Consider the following 14,022-nt stretch of genomic DNA (forward strand, 5'->3'; position numbering starts at 1 on the left):
AGGAGAGGTGGTTAGGATGGAAAGCCAGTTAGCCTAACCTGAAAATCCTGTTTTTGGAAAATAAACAGCAGGGGGGTAGAGAACATTCTCCATTCTCTTACAGAATAACTAAGAAAGGGTCCGATTAGACGTCTCAGACTGAAAACAGAACAACTCTCTTACAAACACCCTGTGAGAGAGAGAGAGAGACAGACAGACAAGCGGTTTGCTTTTAAAAGCTAGAAAACATTGCAGACAGAAAACAGCAGCACAGCATGTTCTGACACGAGAAGACGTGCATTATAATTATCCCAAAAGAGACAAACTCAATCTAGTATGTAACGGTTCTAAAGAAAGCATTTTGGGCCGATCTGAGCAGAATCGGTTTCCTGAACGATCTGCTCGGACACAATTTGATTTTTCACACTTGAAATTAACACTGAAACTATAAACCTTGGGCTAACATTAAGGATGGGAATCCTAAACAAATGGAATGATTGTGGTTCTGATTCCGATTCTACTTGACAATTCTGGTTCCATTAACTATTCATTTAGGCCATGTCCACACTAAAACGTTTTTGATTAAAAACCATTAGATTTTTCTACTTTCACTTATCCGCACTGGAACATTGTTTTCCTCCAATGAACACTTTTTAAAAAACTCATCTTGTAACGCATATTTTGGAAAACGATGACATTAGGAAACAGAAAAATTGAACTGAAGTTTCAACCCAATGCGTTGTGTGGACATGGCCTTGGTATTTATGGAGCACCCACCTTCCCCCACTGCAGTAATTGGTCCTAACTATATACTACATGAAAACACAGTACTATATTTGGTAGTTTTGGTATTTTATTGCTTGGTTCATTTTGAGTTGAACATGTCAAAAGTAATTTGTGGTATAGTTAGTCAGTCGAGAACCGTTCTAGCTGATTCAGTGTGTAAGAGATTCATTAAATAATTTTAAATAAATGAATTCAAGACTGATCTTTGCGCCTTTTCTACCGATTCATTCAAATGAACTGAGAGTCGCTGAGGTAGTAATTAATCCTGAGGAGCAAGGTTTCAATATTTCACACTGTACTACACTGAACACAAATTACTAGTAAGATTAACTTAATTTTTATTTTGCAAGTTTTTGCACACAGCAAAATATTGATTAAAGTGAGTAAATTTAACTTAAACATTTCAGTTAATACAGTAACTTCTACTTACAAATCTGATGTACATGGTACTTAAAAAATATGCCTGGTGCATGCTGGGAACACCAGCTTCGAAAACGTAAGTAACATTTACTTCTTTTATTTACCTGACATTTACTCAAATTAGCAAATAAAAATAGCAAGGTTTTCTTCTTTAGGATTGATACATGATGACAATTTTTAAAGATAACAAAAAATCATGAATAAGATTTCATAATATTTACATCTTTGAATTGAGTACAAATGTAGAATTTACTTAATAATTTCTAGTTCACGCATAAACTAATTTATTCAATGTAGAATGTACTTAATCTTTTCTCTCCTATATTAACTTCACCAAACAATAATGTATTAATTATTATTTAATTACATAAATAATTAGTTAACTATACGTGATAAGTGTCGATTACAGCATTCCATTTAGATCTACTCCCATTGCATGAATGTTTTATATTTGGAATGTGTTTTTGTACTAGATGAGCATTATAATAAATCACAGACATGTCTGTTACTCGGTTTGCCGTGTTTTTTTATTTATTTAATTTATTTTCAAATATGAATGACAATTTAGTTTAACATACTGCTAAGGGGTCTTGATTTATTGATGTATAAAAAAGCAGTAAAGTAATTCAGGTAGCTTAAACAAATAAAGAATATGACATGCGGGGGGGGGGGCTGGTAGCTCAGCGAGTATTGACGCTGACTATCACACCTGGAGTCATGAGTTCGAATCCAAGATGTGCTGAGTGATTCCAGTCAGGTCTCCTAAGCAACCAAATTGTCGCGGTTGCTAGGGAGGGTAGAGTCACATGGGGTAACCTCCTCGTGGTCGCGATTAGTGGTTCTCGCTCTCAATGGGGCATGTGGTAAGTTGTGCGTGGATCGCGGAGAGTAGCATGAGCCTCCACATGCTGTGAGTCTCTACTGTGTCAAGCACATTGAGTCATGTGATAAGATGCACGGATTGACGGTCTCAGAAGCGGAGGCAACTGAGACTTGTCCTCCGCCACCCGGAATGAGGTGAGTAACTGCGCCACCACGAGGACCTAGTAAGTAGTAGGAATTGGGCATTCCAAAATTGGGGAGAAAAAAGTAGGGAAGAAAAGAATATGACATGCAACTGCCCCACACAACAACCTAATTTAACAAAAATGTAATAAATTGAAATGAATCACAATTACAATATCAAGGAAAATAATCAACAAATATGATTTTTGTCATAATCGTGCAGCCGTACACTGTACATTTGTAAACCCTGTGTTAATGTTCTTATTTGAATATCAACAAGATTAAAACTGATTGGACAGGGGGGCCTGAGTAGCTCAGCGAGTAAAGACGCTGACTACCACATTTAGCTTCCTAAGCAACCAAACTGGCCCAGTTGCTAGGGAGGGTAGAGTCACATGGGGTAACCTCCTCGTGGTGGCTATAATGTGGTTCGCTCTCGGTGGGGCGCGTGGTGAGTTGTGCGTGGATGCCGCGGAGAATAGCGTGAAGCCTCCACAGGTCTCCATGGTAACGTGCTCAACAAGCCACATGATAAGATGCGCGGATTGACGGTCTCAGACGTGGAGGCAACTGAGATTCGTCCTCCGCCACCCGGATTGAAGCGAGTCACTACGCCACCACGAGGACTTAGAGCGCATTGGGAATTGCCCATTCCAAATTGAGGAGAAACAGGGGGAGAAAATCTGGGAAAAAAACTGATTGGACAAATACATTATGTGACAAACACTAGCCACTCCACAAATATTTCACGACCGATACTCCTGTATGTTAAAGAGAGGCGATAAGGATGTGAAAGCCGACAGGTCAATACAAGTATGAAAACTCAAGGTGAACTCTGAGACAGAACATCTGGTTATGCAACTTTATGGGGGGTTGGAGCTCCAAGCATAGTGTGACCGCTTCAGTTATTTAAACACCAGACCACGACGATAACAGGACAGTCTGGTTTGTGTACAACTTATCCAAGGTGAAGCGTAAATGGCCACTTAGTTACAACTTTCGCACTACTTTCAATTCTGAGAAAAAGGACCAAAAATATTAACACATTCTTAAAATAAGATACATTTAAGTCATTTTGTCTTGCTTTCAGAGAAATCTAACACAGTTTAGCTACCGTTTATGCTTATAACAAGAAAAACTATTTGCCAATGGGGTAAGAAAGAAAAAGGTGTGATTCAAAGGGAAAACAAATTTGTTTGTTTGTTGTTGTTGTTTTTGGACCCTATTAGCAAAGATTATTATTAAAAAATTTTATAAGCATAAACCCCACCAATTTTGCTAGATTTCTCTAAAAACAAGACTTAATATCATATGTCATTTTGCTTTTTAAGCAATTTTTTCTTGTTTCAAGGATGTTTAGATATATCAACGGGAAAATAAGACAAAAATACAAATTAAGAAAATGATTTTTTGCAGTGAAGTAGCAAATCTTAGTTTATGGCTAAACTAAATATTGGTAATTTAAAACAAAAACAACACAATAGGGCTGAGTGTCGATACAGATTTCCCAATTTGATTCTGATTTTGATTCATATTGATTCAATTCCAATTCATTTGGATTTATTTCAGTATATTGTCCATTTTCATAGGTTACCTTTGAAAGCATTTTGACAATTCCCGATACCAATTTTAAAACTACAACAAAATACAAATTTGAGAAAACATCATTTTAGGTTATCAAGTAATTATTAAAGAATAGAGGTCGATCAATACAGTATATCGGTTTTACCGATTAATCTGTGCCGATGGTTGCTTTTTGGAACTATCTGTAATCTGCAAACATCAACGCAGATAGTTTATTATTATTATTATTGTTATTAATATTCCATGTTCCTTTGTGGCCAAGACCTTTATCTGGTAAATATATAGGTTACAAAAAGCTTAATTTGGTGAAAATGTAAATACAGAGCATTGAAACGGAGCCACTCTTTCACCATCACTGTTTATGGACTAATTTATGATTATTAATGCGAAATGTTATTATTCTACTATTGATTAATGATAATCTATTTTTGGTTAATTACTGCTCATACAGTATGGCAATTTTTACTTTAAAGTGATTCTATTATAATACATTGTAGATGATAATAAGAGTGCATGTATTGTTTCCCTTGTGTGTTTGTGTGAGCTGGACACACACACATTTCAAAATAGAAGTCCCCAAAGTACTTTGGGTTTGTTTATAGCCTAATTAAAAGTCCCTCGTTGTACTAAATCTTCATTTTATCTGGTTATTATTGGGATTTTGGTTGCACAAAAATCTGTGAATTTACTCATTTTGGACTCTTGCAGGCTATGGCTGTGTCCGTCATAGTAAAGACAGACAAATATTTTTTTTTTACATTCAGTAAATCAATTTTTAAAAACTATCGGCCACACAATCAGTTATCAGCCTTTTCCACCACCTTAGTTATCGGTATCAATAAAATCCACTATGGTTCATCCTCCATTTAAGATAAGTAATCAGTCAGTAATAAAACGAATTTCAAGCAAGAGAACAAATAAATCCAAATAATCAAAGACACAAATTATGAAAACACTGCTTCAAGTTTTTAACAGCAATATAAAATGTTCAAGTAAGCATTCAGAAACTTAAAGTAATGAGATGTAATATAAAACTACTTAAATTACTGGTCTTCCCTGGATGATTATAATATATTAATTGTTTTTAAAGTTACTAAAGTTATCGTCAAAACGTGTTTTATTCATTCTCTTGTTGTTTGATTAAAGGGATCGTTCACCCAAAAATGAAAATTCTCTCATTAGTTACTCACCCTCATGATATCCCAGATGTGTATGACTTTCTTTCTTCAGCAGAACACATTTGAAGAAAAATAGAAAAATGTCTCAGTTCAGTAGGTCCTTAAAATGCAAGTGGATGGTGATCAGACTTTTGAAGCTCCAAAAATCACAGACAGTCAGCATAAACGTCATCAATATGACTCCAGTGTTAAATTAATGTCTTCTAAAGCGACACGACTGCTTCTGATGTGAAAAAGATAAATATTTAAGTACTTCTTTTTTTTTATTTTCTCCCCTTTTCTCCCCAATTTGGAATGCCCAATTCCCAATGCGCTCTAAGTCCTCGTGGTGGTGTAGTGACTCGCCTCAATCCGGGTGGTGGAGGACGAATCTCAGTTGCCTCCGCGTCTGAGACCGTCAATCCGCGCATCTTATCATGTGGCTTGTTGAGCGCGTTACCGCGGAGACCTGTGGAGGCTTCACGCTATTCTCCGCAGCATCCACACACAACTCACCACACGCCCCACCGAGAGCGAGAACCACATTATAGCAACCACGAGGAGGTTACCCCATGTGACTCTACCCTCCCTAGCAACCAGGCCAATTTGGTTGCTTAGGAGACCTGACTGGAGTCACTCAAACTCACGACTCCAGGTGTGATAGTCAGCGTCTTTACTCACTGAGCTACCCAGGCCCCCCATTGGTTAATGTCTTCTAAAGCGATCACCTTTGGTGAGAAAAAAGATCAATATTTAAGTACTTTTTAACTCTGAATCATGCTTCTGGTAAGCTTCACGAGAGCGCTGAGTTCACGCGGTCTCTCATGTGACGTATTTGCATTGCCATGATACAGACGTAATCTCACATTCTCCACTCGGTTGAGACATCCAGGATAAGCACACAAACGCACCATTGTGAGTAAAGAAACAGATAAATACAGATCTATACCTAAACCAACAAAGCTTCTGTACAGCGTTCCTCCTACTCACTTGTAAACAGCACTGCTCGCACTTGCGTCAGTTCTCACGTTTCAAATGCCAATGCAATTACAATGCGTGTACCAGTTTTGACCGGAAGCATGATTTAGAGTTTTAAAAAAAGTACTTAAATATTGATCTTTTTCACACCAAAAGCAATCGTGTCGCTTTAGAAGACATTAATTTAACCGCTGGAGTCGTATTGATGACGTTTATGCCGACTGTGTGTAATTTGTGGAGCTTTAAAAGTCTGATCACCATCCACTTGCATTTCAAGGACCTACTGAGCTGAGACATTTTTCTATTTTATTTCAAATGTGTTCTGCTGAAGAAAGAAAGTCATACACACCTGGGATATCATGAGGGTGAATAAATAATGAGAGAATTTTAATTTTTGGGTGAACAATACCTTTAATACTAATGACATACTAAACAGCAGGAGGTTTAAAGTAAAAATGAGGAAATAAAAGTTGATCTTCTCTCTCACACTTTTCCTTTCGACCTATTAACAAAATCAACCAATGGTTGTTTTGCGATCGATCGACTGCTCGATTGCAATCGACATAATGAGCACCACTGGCATGAAGTAAAAGTCTTGTGATTTCAAAAACATCGGGATCTACATTACTAGTAGTACTAGTAGTTCTTTAAGCACCCAGTGTTAACTTTACGCCCTTACAAATTGCTGGCGCAACCTTATCCCAGATCAATGTGAATATACTGTAATTGCGATTAGAAAATTGTGAAATTGTCAGTTATTATCACCTAAGATGAAAAAAAACCCATTGCAATTCAGAGAGGTACTGGGTCAAATTGCTGTGAGTCATGATGATGCATGCTACAACACATAAACTGCATAACCTCTGGGTTTCAAACATCAGTGTGTGTGTGTGTGTGTGAGAGAGAGCGAGAGAGAGAGAGAGAGAGAGAGAAAGAGAGAGAATCAAACAAGGTTTCTAACTGCTGATAATACAAGTTCCTCTGTCAAAACAGCCGGAAGATTCCCAATCCTACTTGAGAAACAATATTTCTTGGGACTTTCCTGAGGTCAAACATCAGACAGCACTTCTGCTTGTCATAAAGATCTACAGTAATTCTACTCTCATTTGTTCTGGTGAATCACTTCCTTTCTCTTTGCAATAAACTCTATAGTACAGCTCAGCAAACATATTAAGAAACGGAAGCAATCGCATCTAGATAAGACAGCAAGCAGCGTTATCATGTTGTATATTTGAAGAAGACATGCTTAAAAGCACAGATGTGCTGTGAGAGTGCAGTTTGCAGTAAATGACACCAGGACCGGCATCAAAACAGCGCCGTTAACGTAAATTAGAGGAAACCTGTGGGAGACTGAGGCAGTCCTGTAAACAGCATGAGGAACTAAGTAAACCACAAGATAAATCATGGTCAGCACAGCTGATATAACAAAGAACACTCACATCTATCTTAATAAGAATTCAATCTATCTGTCTGTCTGTATATAGGCATTGCTCTCTAGATGTTGGCATTGGTTTCAGCCGTCGAAAAACCCTTATCGGTCGACCACTAGTACTTTATGAAAATACCATGGTACTTTATTTGGAAGTGTATCTATTGTCTTTGCAAAGGGTGTGTGAGTGCAACGTGCAATTCAACTCTAACGTATGTTTAGCCTATTATGTGGCTTACGTAACAGATTTTGTTGTAGTTTGTTGACTACATGTGGTCTGGTCTTTAAGTGTGTCACCTACAAGAAGGTGCTATAATAAAACTGGGATCCTTAACACAATTCCAAACAGCAATTACGGGCGCACAACAAACTTAATAGTAACTACACCAGTGATATTACGTAACTCTCTACCAACACAGGAGTAAAAATCTGCCTACTCTCAAACTCACAATGAAATAATGTCAACAAAACTATCTGATGTCCTCAGAAAAGACCTGTTTGTACCAGAAAATCTTGTCTGGACCGATCACGACTTTGACAGCAGACAGTGCATGAGTATGCACAGATTTCTCAAGCACAGGTCTGTAAATCTATAACCACAGCTCTTCCAAACACTACGAATGAACTCAAAATCTGAATTAAATGTTACAATACAAGTCCCGCATATTGCTAGAATACTGTGTCTTTGCACAATAATTATTAAAAGAGTCAAAGAAATAGTAATAGAAATGGAATAAAATACTTTCAATAGAATAACAACAACAACAACAACAGAACACACATTACAAGAGAGAAGAGTAGAATAAATAGAAAATGACAGAAGAGAAAAGTACATAACAACATAGAATAGAACATTAAAAACTTTACTGAACATCATAACAAAATATAATAGAAACCAGAAAAGAACAGAAAAGAGTGGAGCAGATAAAACAACAGAATAGAACCGTTTAGAAAGCAACAGAGTAGAACAGAATAGAATGGAATAGGAAATAATTTAAAAAATGTAAGCATAATAAAATATAACAGATCAGAATGCAACAGAGTAGAATAGAAAAGAATAAAAGACGTTCTGAACATACTGTAATAGAATAGAACCAAAACAACATGGAACAGAATATATTAGAACAGATCAGAATGCACCAGAATATAATAAAATAAAATAAAATAGAACAGAACAGAATAGAGTGGAGCAGAGTAGAATATAATAGTGGAAGTTTGGAATGGAATATAATAGAATACAACCCCCCCCCCAAAAAAAAAAAAATATAATAAAACAGTTTAGAATGCAACACAGAAGAAAATAATATAATATAATATAACAGAACAGGTCAGATGGCCTGATGATATAATATAATAAAATATAAAATGATATAGTATAATTTAATATAAAATACAATTATATAATATAATATAAAATTATATAGCATAATATAATATAAAATAAAATAATATAATATAATATAATATAAAATTATATAGTATAATATAATATAAAATGATATAATATAATATAATATAAAATGATATAATATAATATAATATAAAATGATATATTATAATATAAAATTATATAATTTAATATAATACAAAATTATACAGTATAATATAATATAAAATAAAATAATATAATAAAAAATTATATAGTATAATATAATATAAAATAAAATAATATAATATAAAAGGATATAATATAATATAAAATGATATAATATAATATAAAATGATATAGTATAATATAATATAATATAATATAAAATAATATAATATAAAATGATATAATATAATATAAAATGATATAGTATAATATAAAATAATATAATATAATATAAAATGATATAATATAATATAAAATGATATAGTATAATATAAAATTATATAGCATAATATAATATAAAATAAAATAATATAATATAATATAATATAAAATGATATAGTATAATATAATATAAAATAATATAACATAATATAATATAAAATACAATTATATAATATAATATAAAATGATATAGTATAATATAATATAAAATACAATTATATAATATAATATCAAATGATATAGTATAATATAAAATAAAATAATATAATATAATATAATATAATATAATATAATATAATAAAATAAAATAATATAATATAATATAATATAATATAATATCAAATGATATAGTATAATATAAAATAAAATAATATAATAGAGGAAGTTCGGAACGGAATATAATTGAATAGAACAGAATAAAACTACAAATTAAAATAGACTAGACTAGACTAGATTAGAGGAAGTTTGGAAGGTAATAAATTAGAATAGAACAGAACAATAAACGAAGTTAAATAGAATATAATCAGATTAGAATACAAGAGAATAGAAAAAATAGAAAAGAAAAAAAAATAAGTAGAATAGAATATAACAGACCAGAACAGATAAGAATGCACGAGAACAGAGTCGAGTAGAATGGAATATAATATGACAGGATAACAGATCAGAAAACAGAGTAGAACGAATAAACAATAGACAATCATAACAGATTAGAAAAGAACACGAGAATAGAACAGAACAGAACAGAATAGAATAGACTAGAATAGTCAGGTGTATGAGAAACTGTGATGACCTCACACATGTTCACAAACATAAACATCTCACCTTTAGTTTCAGCAGTCCCTGCGCGTCAAACATCGCGTCGCGAAGCGTCTACGGGCTGATGACGGTGCTGTCAGCGAGATCACCGGGGCACAATATCTTATAAATCTAATTTATATAAACATATAAACTCTGCGGACTGCTCGCGCGCAGCTCTCGCGCTGTCAAGCTGCAGCCGTCGCGCGCCGCCCGGAAACTGCGTCATGACGGACACATGATGATGCGGAGGCGCGCGCACACCCTCCGACACACCTCAGCGCTCAGCCAATCAGAGCGCCCCCTAACATAAGCATGCATAATGTACTGTGAAGAGCAACAGTGCATGAGATGACTTTGTCTGGATGGTTGGTTAGATATCAGGACATATTTAGTGCATGCAATGCAGATATTGTACACAGAGCATACAGTGTTACAATGCAATTCAACGGCCTACTACAATAACACAAAAGATCAAATGGCAATTCAGATATAGGAAAATAAAAACACAGGATGATTGTCTAAACAGACACAGATTTCTCTAAGCGTAACACAATGTTGATTATAATAGAATGATTTATTACAATAAATAAAAACACAAGATAAAGGCAATAAAATGGCAGTTAAAATGTAAAAGATGTTTAAAGTGAAATCCTACAAAAGTGAATCTCACAAAATTGAATATACTATATACCTATATCAAAATAAGAAATTTTATTTAGTGTTCAACTTACAACTTATCATTGTATGATGACATTATTTTAATGACCATTTATCATGACAAAATTATGATTACCATAATGCTAATAAATGTCATTGTCATTTTTTAAAATTGAAAAAAATAAATAAAAAGAAATATATATATATATATATATATATATATATATATATATATATATATATATATATATATATATATATATATATATATATATATATATATATATATTAAAGTATTTATACATAATGGCAGTATTTGTTGTACTGCATTTAATTTATATTAATTTTAATAATAGTAATAATAATAATAATAATAATAATAATAATAATAATAATAATTTTTGTGTCCAGACAGGTTTTTCATTACTGTATCACAGTTAATTTCACAATGAATCACAGTAAAAAAAAAAAAAAAAAATAATAATAATAATATTTATACATAATGGTAGTACTTGTACTGCATTTAATTTATAATATTTTTAATAATAATAACAACAATAATAATAATAATAATTATAATATATATATATAGTGTCTGACATATATGAAATATATATGACAATAATGTCATAATACAAAAAACTTAATGGAACTGAAAATAAATGTGTTGCACGCAGACTTGTTCACCCCATGATTCATTTAAAAGCATTGTGAAAGTTCAATTATTCTCCAAGAGAAGTGAACACACTGAAATTTCATTTTTAATGCATATCAATGTAGATTGCAGTTGAAAATGAGCTAAATGCTTTTGAATCCTTCGAGAGGTCCAGAGATCTTGATATAAAAGACAGAGAGACGGACAGTACGCTGTATTTTGGAGCAATAAAAGATATAAACAATAAAACAGGCACACATGCTGTCGTTAGTCATACACCCGCTCTTCTTTTCTGTAATGATAACAGAGATGTAGTTATGGTCTTGTCTGACCCACAGATATATGTGCACAGTCAACCCACATACAGGACACGTGTGATCTTGAACTGACTTCATACATCCACTATAAATCATGCAACACCAGTTGTTTCAAAAGCCATTGAGCAAAAATGGTTAGTTCTGAGAAAAGCTCCAGCAGCATTTGAGTGCAGAAGACATATTCTGTTTTCTAATGCAATGACATTCAGACATTTTAAGTGTGTCTTAAGTGTCCAAATATTTTTGGGGCCACTGCACATAGTGAATTAATAAGCAAGCCAGCACTTCAGCCCTTGGGAGCGGTCCAGTCCTCCAGAGGCCCGGGCCAGCCGTCCTGTTTTCTGCCCAGCTCCCAATGCTACGTGACGGGCTCAGATCTTTCGACCGGCAACCGTTCCTGGAGCTTCTCCAGAGGAAAGGACCTTACCTACATAGGTAGAAACACCCTGAAATATGCCCCATATGCCCTCCCTCTCGCCCCCTGGGGGTCATATAATTGCAAACCCAAAATTTATGTCTGGTAATTTATATTTCACAACATAAACTCAGTGTCTTTCCTCAGAGTGCTTGTGCAATGGAAGTTGGATGAGACAAATTTCCCTGCCAACCTGTCAGTCTGCCTCTTCACTGTTTCAAATGTAATTTTTTTTTAAAAATAAGAATATTAAACACTACCATAAAAACCTGTTGCTTGGTTTATTATAAGTGACCTTACCATACCTGTGTCCTTAAAAAGTGTTTATTAAGAAAATAATATATACTGCATATCATAGTATATATGGAGAGCAATACATATACTTTTAATGTAAAATATTGTACAAAAAAAAAAAAATTTTTTAAAGTAATTTAATGTATCCACAATTTTTGGAATGCAAGAAGGTTGATAAATTAGCACTAAATTATATAAAAATATACATGCAATTTTGATTAACAGTGGCCATATTAATACCTATAATGAATGCCAGTAAAGTTTAACATCTAATGTTGCCTTCGAAATCTTTTAATATGCTCCTCTGACCTCAAAAAAACCAAGGTGGCAGATTTTATTGGACTTTGTATCTCAAAGTCAACACAGACTTTTCAGAAATGTGACTTTTATCCAAAATAGTAACGTCGCCTCCAGGGACTAAAAACGGTAACGAAAACTAAAACTAACTGAATTTTTTGCAGAACGTGATTTTCAATTGTTCCGGAGTGAAACCTTTATTTTTAAATGGAGCCGGTTTTAAGCGGTTAATTTCTCTCTGACCAAAGACCTAAGGGTTTATCACAGTAAATTTATGGAATTGCACTTGATGCCCAAAAAATTAAACATGTGCTCTGACCCTGAAGGAAAGTGCTGCATCACACATTTCTTTGCCTAATTGCCCAAAAAGACCTTTTTAAACAACTACTGTATGTATAATAATGACATATACATGCACAGTTAATCCAGATACAATGAAAACATTATTAGAGGTAAAAAGTACATTTCTCTGTTGTTTCCAAGTCTTCACTGCAATTATTGTTTGATGTGTTGCATTCATACAGATTTGATGCTGCCGCGTTTTGACTGAGAAGCAGATCTGTAATTAAAATTATACTTTATTATAATTATAATTAACTGTATGCTTGTTATGATTTCTATGCTGATAAATCCACCACACAGGGAAATTATTGTTTTTTTTTTTTGTGCTTATTTTCGCTTATTGAGACAAGTGACTTATTTTGGGCTTGTTTTTCCAGACCAGGTTGCTAGCTTCTCTTGCGAGATCTGGCAACACTGCTACTGGTATATTCACCCACCCCTCAGCGCAGAGTACTGTCATTTTAAAAGAACATTATTAACCGTTCTTTTATTTTGTTCTAACTGTAACCACGTAGAAATGATGCTGCGGAACTTCTGAAACGGAACGAAAAAAATAATGTTTTTGCTCAGAACGATCCAAACTTTTTTAAATCCCTGGTTGCCACTGACTGTGGGTACAATTTTGTTTATAATCAGTTCTCATAAGATTAACAAAGGTCATGCATCAAACCTGATATTTCAGTGTTAAGTATTAAGTATATACCCCCAATAATGCATGAGGGTTCACATTTCAATAAGATTATACTGTATACTGTCCCAGATAGCACATGTACATCTTTTCATCTGGAAAGCATCACATTCTACATCTGCTAAAGATCTTAAAAAGATCCAAGTTACAATCTGAATTGTTTGCTAAATACCAATGGATGTAATAGCATCTGCCCTGATAGCACACATACATCACCCAGAAGTCTATTTGATGTGTTTAGATCTGGAAAACATATCTTTTATATTGTTTGCTCATCTGCAATACATCAATAAGACGTATGTCAATAAATATGTCTCGGATGTCAATAAGACATTCAGCAGACGTCTTTGAGATGTTGATTTTGAATGTTTGTAAATCTGCTTTTCTTTAAAAGGTTGATCTAGA

The 14,022-nt window shown here is 33.7% G+C and overlaps 1 protein-coding gene across 1 annotated transcript in view; it reads right to left on the reverse strand.

Moving 5' to 3' along the window:
• The window catches only part of LOC127437121 (peroxisome proliferator-activated receptor alpha-like), a 47,738-nt gene extending 37,586 nt beyond the window's left edge, over positions 1–10,152 (reverse strand). The window contains exon 1 of the mRNA XM_051691822.1: positions 9,977–10,152. The gene's annotated coding sequence lies outside the window, so the exon portion shown is untranslated. The remainder of the gene's footprint in view (positions 1–9,976) is intronic.
• Positions 10,153–14,022: the final 3,870 nt, after the last annotated feature.

The sequence above is a fragment of the Myxocyprinus asiaticus genome, chromosome 48, assembly GCF_019703515.2.
Source record: "Myxocyprinus asiaticus isolate MX2 ecotype Aquarium Trade chromosome 48, UBuf_Myxa_2, whole genome shotgun sequence".
In the NCBI taxonomy this organism is placed as follows: domain Eukaryota; kingdom Metazoa; phylum Chordata; class Actinopteri; order Cypriniformes; family Catostomidae; genus Myxocyprinus; species Myxocyprinus asiaticus.